The 16,936-nt window shown below is 30.9% G+C and overlaps 1 long non-coding RNA gene across 1 annotated transcript; it reads left to right on the top strand.

Annotated features, from left to right (window-relative positions):
* Window positions 1-3,206: 3,206 nt before the first annotated feature.
* On the top strand, window positions 3,207-5,342 carry LOC110282230 (uncharacterized). The gene is made up of 3 exons (XR_006226264.2): window positions 3,207-3,401; window positions 4,303-4,375; window positions 5,010-5,342. It is a non-coding gene; the product is annotated as an uncharacterized lncRNA (long non-coding RNA).
* Window positions 5,343-16,936: the final 11,594 nt, after the last annotated feature.

Here is a 16,936-nt window from a genome sequence, read left to right as displayed (position 1 = left end):
CCGCAATTGTTTTGTTGTCGGCCTTCTGAGACCAAGTCTGCAGGTTCGATCCACGGCCCAGACACCGGATTTTCGGGATGCAGAAAATCCTTACCGGTCATGTCGTATGATTATGCGGCATGTAAAATATCCCTGGAGTGCCTTATTGGCTTTTGGCATTTCCGGCAAAATTAAATTCCTAGTGCACTTTAACATCCAAATAGAGTCTTGGTGCTGCCATCTAGTGTGGCAGAAACTAGACGTCCAATTTAACATGGCCAACGGTATCTCACCCATTGTGGTGGTCCTGAAAGAGTGGATACCACTTCTGGAGAACGCACTAGGTCTGCTCATCGGGAAGACTGATTGTGCAGCTCATAGGAAATAAAAATAAAAAAAAAGTTAAGGTGTTAAAGCTGATAAACTTGGTTCTAATGCTCCCAAATTTCTATGATGATAAATACATTTTTTATTTTTATTTTGTTATTAGCGAAGAAAGTTATGAAGTTACAAGAAAAATAACTGAGTTGTATTCTAAGGTAATTTTACTTTTTTGTACTTGTTTGATATTTGCTCATAATATCTTAAACACTAGTCAACCTTTAGTCAGTCAAACTTTAACATACGAATAATATAAATTTTGGAAGATATCACAATCATCGATTACTAAACTATGTACAGCTAAAATTTTATAATTCAATTTCGTACATTTTTAAAATTACATTTAAATGAAACAGCCCAGACTAAAAAAATTGTGTTAACTGTCGTCCAATAAACAATAGGCTATTTAGAGACAAAAAGTAACAGATATATGAAAATTACAAATATGTGATCTTTTCTACTGAAATCAGTTAATAATTGACAGCATGAAAACAGACTGTAGTATAATTCATAATTGAAAATGGTAGTTTCAACACGACAGATTTCAACTCCATAATTGCAAATAGATCAGCAGAAATAGATGCAAGTTTAACAGTCTATAACTTATCGATTGTTATTTTTTTTATTCCATCGTACTCCTTGTACATTTGTCCATACACTATGATCGTAACTTCAAACTTAAGCCTTTTCATTTTCTTTGCCCTAAATTAAAATTTAACGCAGAGCCAAAAAAAAAAAAAAAAAAAAAAAAAAAAAAAAAAAAAAAACGACTGAGATAAAATTTGTGAAAAACGCAGTTAAAATGGTTAAACCTTTGAAACAAACTGGACTTAGAAAAAAAAAAAACGTGTTTAATTCATAAACGGAAATTGATCTTTCAGATCGACAAATTTTAATTTTGTAGTTGAACACGATCTAATGAGTATCCAGCATTGAATTTTTACAATAAGTTTAGCAGATAATAATTTTGAAACTAATAATTTAATGTTAAACTTTTTTTTAATTCCACCGTTTTACGTGTATTGTTTTTTTCAAAATACCTTCGTACTTTCAAGTTTTTAAGTTTTCTAGATTTTCTGCAGAAAAACAAAATGTGATAAAACGTCGAACACCCAAAACAACGGTTGCTGGGCTTACACTTTTCTAATGCAGATTGAAAATTTGTAATAAAATATCAGTAGCTTTCAATAAAACTTGTAAAGATTTGTGCTAAAATTTCCTGATAATATTTTTATTAAAATAAAATAAAAACATTATCACAACAGTAAGTTGTGGGCCAGAGAGATCGTTAAAACACTCCACGATGTCGTGATAGGCAGCATGATTGTTTCAATGTGGTCACCACTGTGCACAGGTCTATTTTACTTCCCATACATACTGGTACCCACAGACAGAAGCTGGGTGAGCTTCAAGCAAAGAATATACATAGGACAAGAAGTCTAACTTCCATTGACATAATGTAAATCAGTCCTCCAAGGTTACGTGTAGTCCGTGTGTTCAAAGGAAAAAACAGCAACAGAAACAGCACAACAACAGAGGTACTTGATACGGGTTTTCCCCTCCCCGTAACCACTACTGGGGTTGGGGAAGCGTTTAGGTGAAGAAGAAAAGTTTTCTATTTTAAAGTGTTGTTGGTTTGTTCTCTATTTTTTACACAATAGCTAAGCAGTACTATTCAATTAAGATACTTCCTTGAGAATACATTCATATCATCAATGTTAAATAGGTCTGCTAACATATTTTGACAAAGAAAAAAATGGTGATTGATAGGAAGCAGCTTACTTAATCATGCATACAGGGCTGTCCAACAACCGGTTCACCGGTGACGTATCACTTGACTGTCACTTTGCTTCTTATGCGCATGCGCTGGATCTTAGTTCAATTAACGCTGTGCTAAATCTGAGTATGTTAATCACCTTGTAAATGGTTTTATGGGATAGCGTTCGCCACGTTAGTTACATATTCGAAGAGCTGGACTTCTCCTTTCCAAATTATTTTATTCAAGCTTCTACTGGGTATCGAACCTCAGTTCTTCATAAAGGCAGCCCAGTGCCTAAACCACTGAGCTATTGTGGTATTATTACACCTTTAATATGTTGAATATATGTGGCTGGCTGTCGCAGTTGGTTTGTCGTCGGCCTCCTGAGCCCAAGTCTGCGGGTTCAATCCCCGGCCGAGACACCGGATTTTCGGGATGCAGAAAATCCTCAGCGGCTATGTCGTATGATTATGCGGCATGTAAAAGATCCCTGGAGTGCCTTATTGACTCTTGGCATTTCCGGCAAAATTAAATTCCTAGCCACTTTAGCATCCAAATAGAGTCTCGGTGCGGCCATCTACTGTGGCAGAAACTACACGTCCAAATTAACATGGCCAACGGTATCTCACCCATTGTGGTGGTCCTGAAAGAGTGGATGCCACTTTTGGAGAACGCACTAGGTCTGCTCATCGGGACTACTGATTGTGCAGCTCATTGGAAATTAAATTAAAAAAATATGTTGAATATCATCTATTTAAACATGCTGAACTGCAATGTATTTGTCCTGCCTCATGGCCAATTTTTCATTATTACTTTATTTACTTCCATATGAGAAGACCTTTATAAGTACGAAGATTAAAATGAAATTTATCATTTGGTAAATAGGTTGTTTATTACCAATCAATTTATTGTTTACTTTTAGTGTAGTATAAATTCGACATTCAAATCTAGTGAGTTTTTTAAATATGCAATTTCGCATTCTAAATTAAGCATATACTCGTATATACATAAATATATACTGGCGTCTCTTTAGCTTCTTATCAGTTTAGTAATCAATTAATTTATTTTAATATAATTGTCAATCAATTTAGTTTAGTTATCAGTTAGTTTGGTTCAGTTATCAGTTAGTTTAGTTTAATACTTATCAGTTTAGTTATGGTGTAACTCATTTTGACTGTTATTGTGTTTCATTAAGGAAATATTTGATTCGATTTAAGACTGCACTTTCAATTTCAAGATTTCCTTCTTTCCAGGCTGCTTGCGGATTTGAATCAGTTACTTAGTAAGTACATTTTTGAATTTTTATAAGTCATAAAACACGAGATCCAAAATCGATTGTGCAGCGAGAAAACAAATTGTAATGCCTCCTTAATTTTGACCAAAATTCGTTTTTGTCTATAATTGAAGTTTCAAGATCTGTACACAGTTTAAAATATTGGAGCACGTTGAACTCCTATATCGTGCGCCATCTATCGGTATTTATATGAAATTAAAACATCTAAAAACTTGACCATTTCTTACTATTATTCAATTTTAGTAGAGGCATGGTTCAACTTAATACTTAATTGAGGTTTGCTGTTGTAGTTGTTGTTGTTTATTTACGTTGTACTATGGGCTATTAATGACGGTTAATTGAGTTATGTGGAAAAGTCTTCTGAGGGAGGCCCAGACTCACAAAGGGCTGTCGTGCCAATGCTGATGATGAATTGAGTTATACAGCAAACTTACTTAAAACAAACGGAAGCAATGTAACCACGTTATTTCAACGATGCAATTACTAATTTTACATATTCCAAAAAGAGTTTGAGTGTTGGATTTACAGACCTTTTCGAAAGTGCGGTGCAAAAAAACAAAATTGTTTGGAGTACTTATATTTGTTTAAACAATTACAAAAATATATATTTATTTTGAAAAAACAAATTTTTACTTTATTTTTACATTATAGACATTTCTATCAATTCTTCAAAAAGTGAGAAAGTTCAAATTTTAAAGGTGAAAAATTCAAGTTAAGAAAAATTGGAAAGGGCAGCTTTGGATTTGTTTCACTTAAGAAAGTTAGAAATTTTTTTTCTAATTTGAAATAATACCGCTAATTCTACAAAAAATCTTTCAAAATTAAATTAATTATTGTGTTTTGTGAATTATGTGTTGATAATATGTTGAAAAATATGTTTTTATTTTAGTCAAACCATAGATGTACGGATATACATGAACGGAATGGAAACAATAACGTATTCATATACCCCTAAATTTGAGGTAAACGTTTTCAACTGTTTTGTTTGTTGCTGTTTCTTTTTTTTAAAAAAAATTCAAAAGGCAAATAAAGTAATAATTTGTTTATTTTATTTGAAGGAAAAAGAAAAGTAAAACAAAGAAAAGCAAGCTCATTGACTCATAATGTGTTGACTTTTATAAAGAAAAACACTTGTTAGCAAACAAAGAAAAACAAGCACATGCATTGCGTTAATGTTTAAATGTTTAATACTGAACAAAAAAAACTACTAAAGCATAATTTCTCACACCGAACACGTTATTGTCATTAATAATATTAGTTCTTATGCACTAGGGGGGCGGAAAGTAATGTCGTTTCGGTGTATTTGATATTTGTTAGCAAGATTTTATTTCTAATCAATAATGTATTCACCCTCATTAGCAACAACTTTTCAATGCCAGATCGAAAATGAATCGAAATGGATCGGGAAAAAAAATTAATTGGTTTTTAAAACTAACGAGCATTTAATGCGTCGAAACGACATTACTTTCCGGTTCCCCTAATATGTATGATGGTCGATTAAGATATTTCGAATAAAAATATGCTTAAGTTTGTTCATTAGAGCTACGCATACTTTCTGAAATAACAATGATAATTACTGACAATTATAAATTTTAGGTAATAGAAACTTTCAGCTATATTGGTGGCTATGTTGGAATTTGGCTTGGGATCTCGTTGGTTGCTGTATTTGATTTTTTAGAGACAGTCCTCCTTATCATGAGCTTTCCTGTCAAGAATTATATGAAAGCAAGAGAAAGGAACGGACGGATAGAGATGATAAAAAACCTTTCACGGAATTTGTAAACAAATTCAATATCAGAAACGATTTCTGCATATCCAGCTTTGTTTGGAGTATCGTAAATTTAATTCAAAAAATACGTATAAAATGCTATAAAGATGTATTTTTTGGAACTTGATGTAAATAAAGAGACCGTATGTGTTTTTGTTTCATATTGTTAGAGCCAATGTGCGTATTTTTACTTTTTTTTCAAGTCTTTAAAATTCTGTATGTATTTATAAAATTGCATAAGATGTACCACTTTACCACTAAGCATGCTTCAAAAGCTAAATATAACCTATACAAGTGGAACCATTGTATATCAAATATTCCCATCAAAAATGTTTCTAAAGGGGAAGCCCGTAAGGTTTGGATTTAAACTTAGGTGTTTGTGCTTGTCTGACGGATTACCTTTTCCAATTCATTCCTTATGGCGGTGCTGAGGCTAAAAGTAATGAACAAAATATGCTATTAGGAACAAACGTTGTTCTGAAGTCACTTAGCGTTGTTTCAAAGCTTGAGATGCACAAAATTTATTTTGATGACTTTTTCTCATGGCTTATTCCAAATTTTGAAAGAAAAAGGTTTCCTTGCATCTGGCACAGCTCGCGAAAGTCGCATAGCTGGTTGTATATTGGATGATTCTAGAAATATGGGGAGAAAAAAACATCGTGGTTCCTACGATTTTGCATTCAACAAAGATGCAAAAACATGTGCAATAAAATGGAACAACAATGCTGTGGTAACAATTGTTACTAATAACGATACAATTTTGCCAATTAAAAATGCCAAACGATACAGTCCCAAAGAAAGAAAAGAAGTTTTGATTTCACAACCTAACGTTATTTCGGATTATAATAAGCATATGGGAGGTGTAGACTTACAGGACAATGCCACATCTAATTACCCCATCAAGATTCAAGGTAAAGAAATGGTGGTGACCATTATTTACAAACATCATTGATAGCATTATAATAAATTCATGGAAGTTACATAGAATTTCCATAGCTCAAAAATATCACTTATAGACTTTGGATGCTATATAGCTATTGCCTTATTTAAATCTGAATCGGAGAACAATTCATCTGGTCAAAGTACATTACAAATAACCCTTCCTAATAAAGGTCGCCCATCATTCGCAGCTCAACCAAAAGAAGTACGGACTGATAGAATTGGATGTACGATAAGTGAAAGTGAAGAAAAAAACCCAGACAATGCAAAGTGTGCAAAAACCACACGATTTATTTATGCATCAAATGCAAAGTCCGTTTGCATCCAAAATGTTTCGAGTATTTCCATTAAGGATATAACTGTTAAACTAAACGATTGTTCATTGATCTGGCCAATGGTGGGGAAACGCACCATTTTATTTCTTAAATAAAATATTATTTTTCATGCACGAAACTTACTTTCGTTTTAATTAATGTAATTTGCACATATTTCAATGAAATTAATACCACCTTTTATAAGTAGGTCGATCAAGAAACGATTGATAATTGGAAAGAAGTAGTTCCGACAATAGGTGAGCTATGAAAGAAGATGTCATAGCCAAGTGCTGCCCTTTTTTGCAAAATATTTGTAGTAGAGTAGAATATAAGTGGTAGAATATTTAAAACTAAAGAAAATCCTCACCACGAAAGAATTGTAACGACATGGCATTTCGTTTCAATTTATGAATCACTTACATGCAGTTCTGTGGAAAATAGCATTAAACTTTGAATCAAATTTGCAAAACGAAAAATCATACACTGCCCTGAAATAATGGAGAAAAAAAAATTTGGATTTTTCTAATTTCTCATGAAATACTGAGAGAGTTATTTTATGACTTATAATCATATATGGCAACGTTACTTTTAAAAAGTTGCGAGTAAAAGTACAAGTATTTTTAAAAAAAGTAACGAGTAAAAAGTACAAAGTTCTTATTTTAAAAAGTAACGTTATTTTAAAAGTAAAGTTATTTTAAAAAGTACTAAACGAAAAAAAGTAACGATTTAAAAGTACATTTCTAGGAAATCGAAAATTCAAAGTAACCTAAAATTTAATTGAATAATATTCTTATGTTCTTTAACGTTTTTGCAAAATTGTTGTTAGTTATTTAATTATTTTTAATTTTGAAAGTTATGAATATTAATTTTATTTTAAATTCGGAAGAATATTATAATATAATTTTATAATATAATGGTATAATATAATCTTAAAATCAAATATAATTTTAATATCAAACTTTTTATGGATTTGCACGAAAAAGAAATTTAATCTATTGATTTTAATTTTTAGTTTATTATTTTTATTTATTTAAATTACCATTGATTTAAAATTGTTTTACTCTTTAGAAACGCGTTTTAAAAGCACAAACATAAACAAAGCAAACACGGGGTTTCAGATAGTTTTGTGATCTTTGAGCTAGTAAAAAATAATTGAATGTGCAGTATAAGTTGAAACAGAAGGTATTTAAACACGAAGATACCTGTGAATGCATACATATTGCACATTAATTTTATAAATTAAAAAAACATAAGAATTTTTTTTTTTTTAGAAAGTTTAACGAGTTTTAGAAAAAAGTACCGATTTTATTCGATATTTCCGTTACAAATACTTGTACTTTTTCCCTATAAGAGTAACGAAAGTACAAGTAATAGTACTAAATTTAAAAGGTAACGAAGTACAAGTAAAAGTACGTACTTTTTACTTGTACCGGCGGTACAAGTAGCGAAAGTAAAAGTACTGCCATATCTGCATATACTACATTTAGGTCACATAATTTCTGCAATCAATGGAGTCGTGCATATCAATGAAATTTAAAGCTTTCAGTAGTTGGGGGGACTGGCAAAAAAAAAAATCTTTTTTTTTCCAATACCCAAATGGAGAAAGAGAGATTTGTTGGCCACTCCTTCAGGGGCACCATACTAGGTGGGCCAACGTTGCTCCCACAGTAAGGACAGATAATACAGAGAAGGAAAGAACATCCATGTCTTGTCCGCGATTCGAATCCAGAACCTTTCTGATGCAAGGGCACTTCCCTAACCCCTACACAAGCCGGTAAACAAATTACGAATCTAAAATAGTGTATTTGAACAACCAATACTAGTTTGAAAACACAGCAATAAACTAGAAAGTTATATCGATTACTTTGGCTATTACATGCAAAGGCTGCATAAAATTTCGTAAATCTAGCTTAAATATTTGTGAATATATTTGTATAACAAAATAATTTTTTCGCCTTGAATTTTCTTACTATGACTGTAAAAATATTCCTCAAAATTGAACAATGTTTCTTCATCAGTATTTTAAATAATGGCAAAAATATATCTTTTAAAATTTGAAAAGAAATTGTTAAAAATGGAGTAAATTATGAGCATTTAGATTAGAGTAATCCTTTCAGAAAGCGCAAGCTCGGGAAACATTTATTTTTATTAATTAATCTACATATTTATTTAAGTCGAATACTTAAAAAAATTATAAAAGTTTCGTTTAATTTTCTTAAAACGTTTTTTTAAAGGTAGCTATTAATAATAATAAAGGGTTTTACACAATGTATTTTAAAACAAGATTTAAAAATGTATAATATTGCCCTACAATACTTGGCCGAACAGCAAAGTTGTGATGACATAAGGATGATGATGGCATAATTTATTTATTTTTCCTTTCTGTTTCATTCCTGTCACCCCTATTTTTCTAGTATTGTTTTCCACTTATATTTTACCTTTCACTATGACAAACTTACGTTATCTGCTTCAAATTTATTTGCTTTTTTCACTCACGTCTGGCGAGTTTTGAGAATGGGCGCCGATTTGTGTGCGCTTGTACCATGTTGACACTTATTACCATCCATTCAAATCATATTCACGTATCATTAAATATTACCTGTTATACTTTGATATCACAATTTTAATTTTTTACTGTGGATGGATAACAAAATTAGTCACGATACATTTGAATTTTGATATATTTATTGGCCAAAATATTATATAAACATGAGTATGACATTTTCAAAATACAATATTGTTTTTTTTTTAATTCTACAATATACAGGCATATTGCATTTTCCAATTATTTATCTTTTTCTTTTGTTTTCATCATTTTTTTCTTTTTTTGTTGGAGACTATGGGAACAACACGCCGACAATTTTTGGTTTTTAAACTTTTTTTGGGGGATATTTTCTTAATTTTATTGTTTTTATAGAACTTTTAATTCTGCACAGAGCGATTTTCAGAGCATTACTTTTCTTCTATTTTATTATTCAGATGCTATTTTATTTTTCAGATCTATTTTATTCTTCAGACTTCAGATGCAAAATATTTTTCGACTCTTAATTTCTTTATGATTATTTCATTAACTTTTGGTTTTCCTATTTTATTTTTAGACAGACTATGGCGTCACGAAAATCACAATTTTTCATCTTGATACTTTTCTTTTTCTATTGTTCCTCTTCTTTTTTTTCTTCTCATCTTCTTTTTTCATTTCTTTCTCATAGGTAAAAAAATACCTATAACTGCTCTAATGATATACTGTATACTGGTTTTTATTAAAGGTCAGGTGAGAAACTACCATCAACGGTATATTTCTACCTACCACATTTAAAAAATTTCGAAAAAAATAGTAATAAGTACAATTATTGTACATTGCTGATTTTAATATACTTCTTTTAACTATGTTTTGGTAAAAACATATTCATAACACGAACTTAAGATGGAAGTTCGAGGTTACTGTTCAATATTTAGTAGCAAATTGGTTCAATCTCTGCTCTCGGAAATATTCGTTGAAAATGTTTTCGACTTTTTAGTGACTATTTTTTTTTCAATTTAAGACTTCTGGTATTCAATTTATTTCTATTGCGGTTGGATGCGACATGTTTTTCTTTGTTGGTTATGTTCTAACTTTAACTTTAGATGGAAGTTCGATGTTAATGTTCAATATTTGGTGGCCCATTGGTTCAATCACTGCTCTCGGAAATGCTCGTTGAAATTGTTTTTGACTTTTTAGTGACTATTTTTTTTTCAATTTAAGACTTTTGATATTCAATTTATTTCTATTGCGGTTGGATGTGACCTGTATTTCTTTGTTGGTTTTGTTCTAGCATTAACTTTAGATGGAAGTTCGATGTTACTGTTCAATATTTGGTGGCACATTGGTTCAATCTCTGCTCTCGGAAATATTCGTTTAAATTATTTTACACTTTCTATTGAACATTTCTTCTAAATTTTAAACTTCTGATATTCAATTTATTTCAATTGTGGTTGGATGCGACGTGTATTTCTCTGCTGGTTTTGTTCTGAAATTACTCCTGCGCAAGAATATATGAATATCAACTTGAGAATTTAGCAAATGCATTTAAACAAATAAAATCCAAATTGCAGAAGAAAAATAACACTTAAAAAAATCTAGCACTCCCGTTTTCGTACTTGATCTTTTGTATTCCTTGATTTTTTTGGTCGAAGACTTTTTTTTAGGAATCGCCATTTTCTCTTAATAAAGTTCTTTTCAGGTGGAGTGGGATCTTCATCACTCGACACCTCTTCCTTCACACTTAATTGTTCCAATATGAAAGGATCGTTGGGATCGATTTCGATGTAATTTCTTTTATTGTATTCAGCTATCTGTTCTGCTGTTCTGGTGATGTCAAACAAGAAACTCTGGATACATGAATAATCGTTGTCTTCAACTTCCTTCCATGTGTCAAAATTATAGTTATCTCGGCTGCTAGAAACTCTTCCCTCGCTCAGGTTTAAAGGCAGCGGGGTGAGTTGTGAAACATGGCGGATGTCAGATGTATTTTCATGTTTCAATTCGCTCGAGTCTATCTCATTCTCTATATCAGTTTGATTGACATTCGCTTTTTCCGCACTCAGTTGTTGTGGAGCAGGATGAGGAATATTGCAAATGCCGAGGTCATTCTCTTCAGGGTCAATTTCTCTGAGTCTATCAAAGTTGGTGATGTTCTGTCCTGTCAATAGACTGATATAGTAAGGTCTTCGTTTATTCCTTTCTATTCGGAGTGGGGTGAGAGGTGAAAAATTGCAGTTGGTAGTGGCATGTTCACCAATATTGATTTTGGTCTCCTTTCTCATTTTGTTATCTCTTCCACCACTTGATTCTATTCTTCGATGTTTAAGCTGAGGAATATTGTTGATGTTCAGAACATTCTCTCCATCATCAAGTTCTTTGGTTTTATTAGAGTTGTTCTCTGTGATCATTCGGTTAAAGTAGTAGACTCTTCCCTCACTCAGTTCTATTCGGAGTTGGGCGAGCTGTGACGAATTGCAGATGTTAGGTGCATTTTCATCAATTTCCACTTCTTTTGATTCGTCAATAATGATTTTATTCTCCTTTCCTAATGTATTATCTTGCGGGGCAAGATGAGGAGTATTACAGATGTTAAGTACATTTCCTCTAGGATCAAGTCCTGTTGTCTTATCAGAGTTGGTCTGGTTCTCTGAGTTGATTTGATTATGGTAGTAAACTCTTCCCTCACTCAGTTCTATTCGGAGTTGGGCGAGCTGTGAAAAATTGCAGATGTTAGGTGCATTTTTATCAATTTCCATTTCATTTGAATTGTCACTATTGGTTTTGTTCATGGTGTTATCTCTTCCGCCGCTGAATTCAATTCTTTCCGTTGTAAGATGAGGAGTATTGCAGACGTTGAGTGCATTTTCCTCAGGTTCATTTTCTGTACATTTATCAGAGACGATCTTGTTGTCTTTATTAATTTGATCAACATAAACTCTTCCCTCACTCTGTTCTATTTGAAGTGGGGTGAGTTGTGAGTAATCGCAGATGTTAATCGCGTTTTCACCGATTTCCATTTCTTTGGTTTCATCAGTGTTGATCTTGCTCTCGTTTCCTCGTGGTCTAATTTTGCCATCGGTCATTTCAAATTGCAGCGGGGCGAGCTGTGAAAGATTGAGGTTCTCATGTGAGGTTTTCAGATCTTTTTCACAAAATTTCATTTTGTCCTTTCCTTTTTTAGTCTCATTCGGGGGTAACATAATTTTTAAATTTCTCTTTTTTGTGCTGAAATGATTTTTAAAATAAACTTTTTAGCAATTATGTGAATTGAAAATAACTATAACAATGTTTTTTTCTCCTAAAATTTTAAGTAATTATGAAAAAAAAAACTGTTTAACATTCACAAATTTAGCTTAATTTCGAAATCTTATTTCTTTTTTTTTTTAATCAATAAAACTCCAAACTTTTGTTCGCGTATACGCTGAGTGAAATTTTTAAAAAAAGCACAATATTTTGATCTTTTCAAATCTAATTTGTGTGAAACCGACCAAATTTGATATCGCAGGGATTTTCAGATGAATTAAGTATCGTTGAAGTCTCCGAAATTGACAATTCTGCTAACTTTAAATTTTCCCTTCAAGCAAACACGTTCTTCCTTAATTTTATTTTATGTTTAGAAGTTCATTTGATTTTTCAAGTATATTTTTGTAATGAAAAAGGTTTTCTTAACAGAGTTTCTTCATTTTATGAAATTTATTATTTAATAAATGGGAATAATATACCATTTTTTCTCTTAACTGATTTATTAGTACCTAATGTAACACTTAAAATCATTATTAGAAAAGTTATCTAACTGCGTAAGAATTTTTTTTTTTTTAATTTAATGATAAGAAAAATTGACTACAATGCTATTGCTGGAACACCATGCTATAATGCTATAAGGAATTTTTGGATACAACATAAGAAGAAAAATTTACAAATTTTCTAATGTAAATTTGTAAATTTTTCTTCTTTTGTTTTTTACTTACAACTGTAAGCCTCATGCTATACTTTGTGGTGCATGAGGCATTTTAAGTCGTTTAAACAAAATAAAATAAAAAATAAAAAAAAATAAAAAAACATAATTACAGCGGAGCAAATTTAAGACTACTTTTATACAAACTAATAAACATTAATTTACGCAACAAAAAAAAACTATTTTTTACCTTAACCATAATCACACCTAAAAAACAAGCTGAAAATAAATGCCTATGAATGATCATAAATTAATTGCCGACTGTATAAATTAGATTAAAAACACTTCAAACTCAATAAAATTCTTTTCAAAATCAATTATTAATCAATAAATGGGAAATTAAATCGTAATTTTGGTTACACAATTTATTATCAGTAAAGTTAGTCTTCGATTTTTTTTAAATTAAGGAAGATGTACAGCGTATTGATTAAACAAATATTTAATTTGATTGATAGGAATTTATGAACAATGCGTTGTCATTGAAGTAAGTTTTTCAGTTACTTAGATGATTGAATTACTTTTTTTAGATATTAAAAATTATTATGCACAAATAATTTTTATCGTTTGTCTTTTTTGAATAGTTATAATGTCTATGGAATTAGAAAAGTATAATACTCACATTTTTCTCCAGATGTAGCGGAAAATATTAGGCATGATTGCAGAGATTTTTTTGAAGTTGGTAATCGTAACTAAGTCTAAACGGGATTTTAAAAAAATGGACGAACTATATTGTTAAGGTCACTGACAGAGATATGTTTCATTGTTACATTTTATTTTGAAATTTTTAGAAAAAATTAATGGCTTTTGATTGTTAGATAACTAGAATCTTTTCAAATCAAACAATGCTCTTTGTTTTTCATTATTAGTTAAAAACGCATACTGAATTTATTTTAGCACGTGTAACAAAAGAAAAGGTTTCCTACTATTACTACAATCTTATTATTTGCTAACTTTTCTATTTACGATATATATTGAAATTTCTTTAAATTTCCATTTAAAATATTAATTGGTTATTTGAAAATAAAAATACGATTCGGAGAATTTTATGACAATTTCATGCACTATTTTGAAGGAAATTTTTTAAAATTGTTCTGTATCTCATGGTGAAAATATTTGTTCAGCATGCCTTTGTATTAGTAGACAGTGATTCTGATCTTCAAGTTACTTTCTGTTGTCAGCTCCAACACCAAAAAAATATGTTTATGTAATGAAGTAAATTGAATGTTGACCCCAACATTCAATTTACTTTAGACATGAAAAATAGTTTTAATTTACCTTTTTTAGAAGTTCTTGTAACTAAATGCCCTGATCATTTTTTCACCGCAGTATATCGTAAACATTTTGCCGTCTGTTTGGCCCCTCATGTTAATTCTAATCACCTTAATTGTTGAAAAATGTTTGCATTTAATACTTTTGTTTGCCGTACCCTAATCGTGGATTTAACCCTTCGATATTTGTTACAGTGCCGACCGGCGTGTGTTGGGGTCAGGGAACTGATCTTGTTTCAGTAATGTTTTGGGTTTGAATCCTGGGCAAAGCGTGGATGTTCTTTCATTCTCTGTACTATCTGTCCATACTGAAGGAGCAACGTTGGCTCTCCTAATATGGTGCCCCTGAGAAAGTGACCAACAAATCTGCCCTTCAGAGGAATGTATGACGTAGATCATTCTCCAGCTGGGCATCGGGGAAAAAAATATTTGATGTAGCTCTTTCCAAACTCACTAAACGCAAACGGTCCTCTTCTTTAATCTTTACAGAGATTCGGTTACTTAACCAATTTATCTACTTTTTGTTATAAAAATGCTAATATCCTCCCCTATTTTAACTTTAAAATAATTTTCAGGCCAGTTAACTAAATAAAATCTAAGTCTCTTGAAGATTCTATTAGCTTTGATAATCGATGGGGCATTTACCAAATTCCTTACGACCTTTGAAGTTTAGATTTATGGAACACGGAAAATAGGTCCGTTATCAAGAAATCTTCAATTGCTTCCACCTCAGAATTGTTGGAATCTTGGGCATAAATTCAATTTTGACAATGCTAAAATTACTTTCACCCCAATTGTATCAGTTTATCTTGATGTTCTGAAATCTGTTTTTATTCATTTGAATGCTGATTCCCTTGTCGAGGACATTAGTTCCATTCCTCTTCTCCATAAAGCATTAAAATGCATTTTACCATAATTTGCCCGTTTTTCTTTTCTTTCTGCCTCGGCATCTGTGGCTTTTCAAATTTTGTTTTTTTTTCTTTTAATTTTCCCATTTTTTCGTTGGCAACTGTAAGTTTTTATTTCAAATCATTTTTGTTTCTTCACATTCACGTCTGGCAAGTCATGATAATGGGCGCCTGTTTTTGATGTACTGCATGTCGACTAATATTTCTTATTTGCTTATTTCTAAAGTAATTGAATTTTTCAATCGGGTAATATGTTTCTATACTTTAATCATATGTCTACATTACTTTTTACAAATTTCATTATATTTGTAAGAGAAATTAATTAATAATTTTTTTTAAAAACATTTATTAGTTTTGTGAATTAAGCAAAACAGTTCATTTATCCCGCTATAGCTCAGTGGTTAAAGCCTTGAATATTCATTATGAAGAACTGAGATTCAATCTACAGTCGTGGTTTGAAACCCGCCCAGTTTCAGGTCGATGGGTATCAGCTTGTCTGAAAAGTAAGATGATACGTGCGTAATACTGACCAAATTGCCAGAATCGCGAAGTTGATCATCAGGCAATTGAAGAGCTTCAATCTCCATGACACCACCATCTACCCCACTATCGGGTGATCGGAATGTTTTTTTTTAATTTTTTTTTATAAAACTCGTATATTTAGTCGCAATTTGAAAATTGTTACTTCAATATGATTGTCAATAGAAAGAATTCATTTGATTAAAAAATTATTTCAGGAAATGACAAAAGTCGATTGATTTTGAGCGCTTACATTTAAAACTTATTATTGTAGGTCAAAAAATTTTTTTGAACTAAAAATACATTTCCTACGTGTTTAATTCTAGCTCTTTTGTATTTCATCTTATATTTTGAATTTTGTGAAAGCAAATTTTATTACATCAATTTGCAGTAAAAAAAAAAGGATACTCAAATCTCAATTTTGAATCAAAAAACAATATAAGAAATGAAAAGCCAGAAAAATTTTTAATCTCACCTGGCAAGTTTTTGAAATCTCGCCAAACTAGGTTTCCGGAAAATATTTCGGGGAGATTATTTTGAGGGTACAATCACACCATCAAAACTCTTAAAATTAGCATAAAGAGATCTAAAATTTGGACCTCTCTCTTGATTAAATACTGAAGATCCTATTTTTGAAACTGTGATCCTCTATGCTTTGAGGGTCAATTATTTGAATACATTGGTATAAAGGTATGTTTATTCAAAGGAGGTACGTTTTTCTGTCGGATTTTATCACAAAATATCATCTGCACAAATTAATTAGCATAATTAAGATTACACTGTCAAGTCCCGTACACAAAAACCGATCATAAACATTTTTCAAAGTGTTCGCATTTTTTATCTTGTGCTATGTACCATATCTTTACTATTTAAAAAGGTCAGAAACTACTATTTACATCATCGGATTGTCAGGCTTGTACTCATAAATGTATCAATTACTTGAAAGTTATTTATTTATCTATTTCTGCATTTTTAACCTTTTTCAGTATTTTTTTCTCATTCATTCTGTCCATATTATTTTGGATTGAAAAACGAGAATAAATAAACTTTTCTGTTCATTTTTAAGCTAATAAAAAATGTACAGTAATATATTTAGGAAGCATCTTATTTGTTTATAATAGGTAGATATATCATATCATATAATAGATATATCATATAATAGATATATCATATAATAGATATATCATATAATAGATATATTATATAATAGAAAATATATCATTTATCCATTTGACGCAGATAAGACAACGAAGTCCCTTCTATATTTTTATTTCTTTTCTGATGCTCTAATTACAAGCAAAAATAAATTTTCGTATTTTTTAAATATAAAA

This window comes from Parasteatoda tepidariorum, chromosome 6 (assembly GCF_043381705.1).
Source record: "Parasteatoda tepidariorum isolate YZ-2023 chromosome 6, CAS_Ptep_4.0, whole genome shotgun sequence".
Classification (NCBI taxonomy): Eukaryota; Metazoa; Arthropoda; class Arachnida; order Araneae; family Theridiidae; genus Parasteatoda; species Parasteatoda tepidariorum.
The sequence above is the reverse complement of the archived record's forward strand: the minus strand, read 5'-3'. Positions and strand labels throughout refer to the sequence as shown.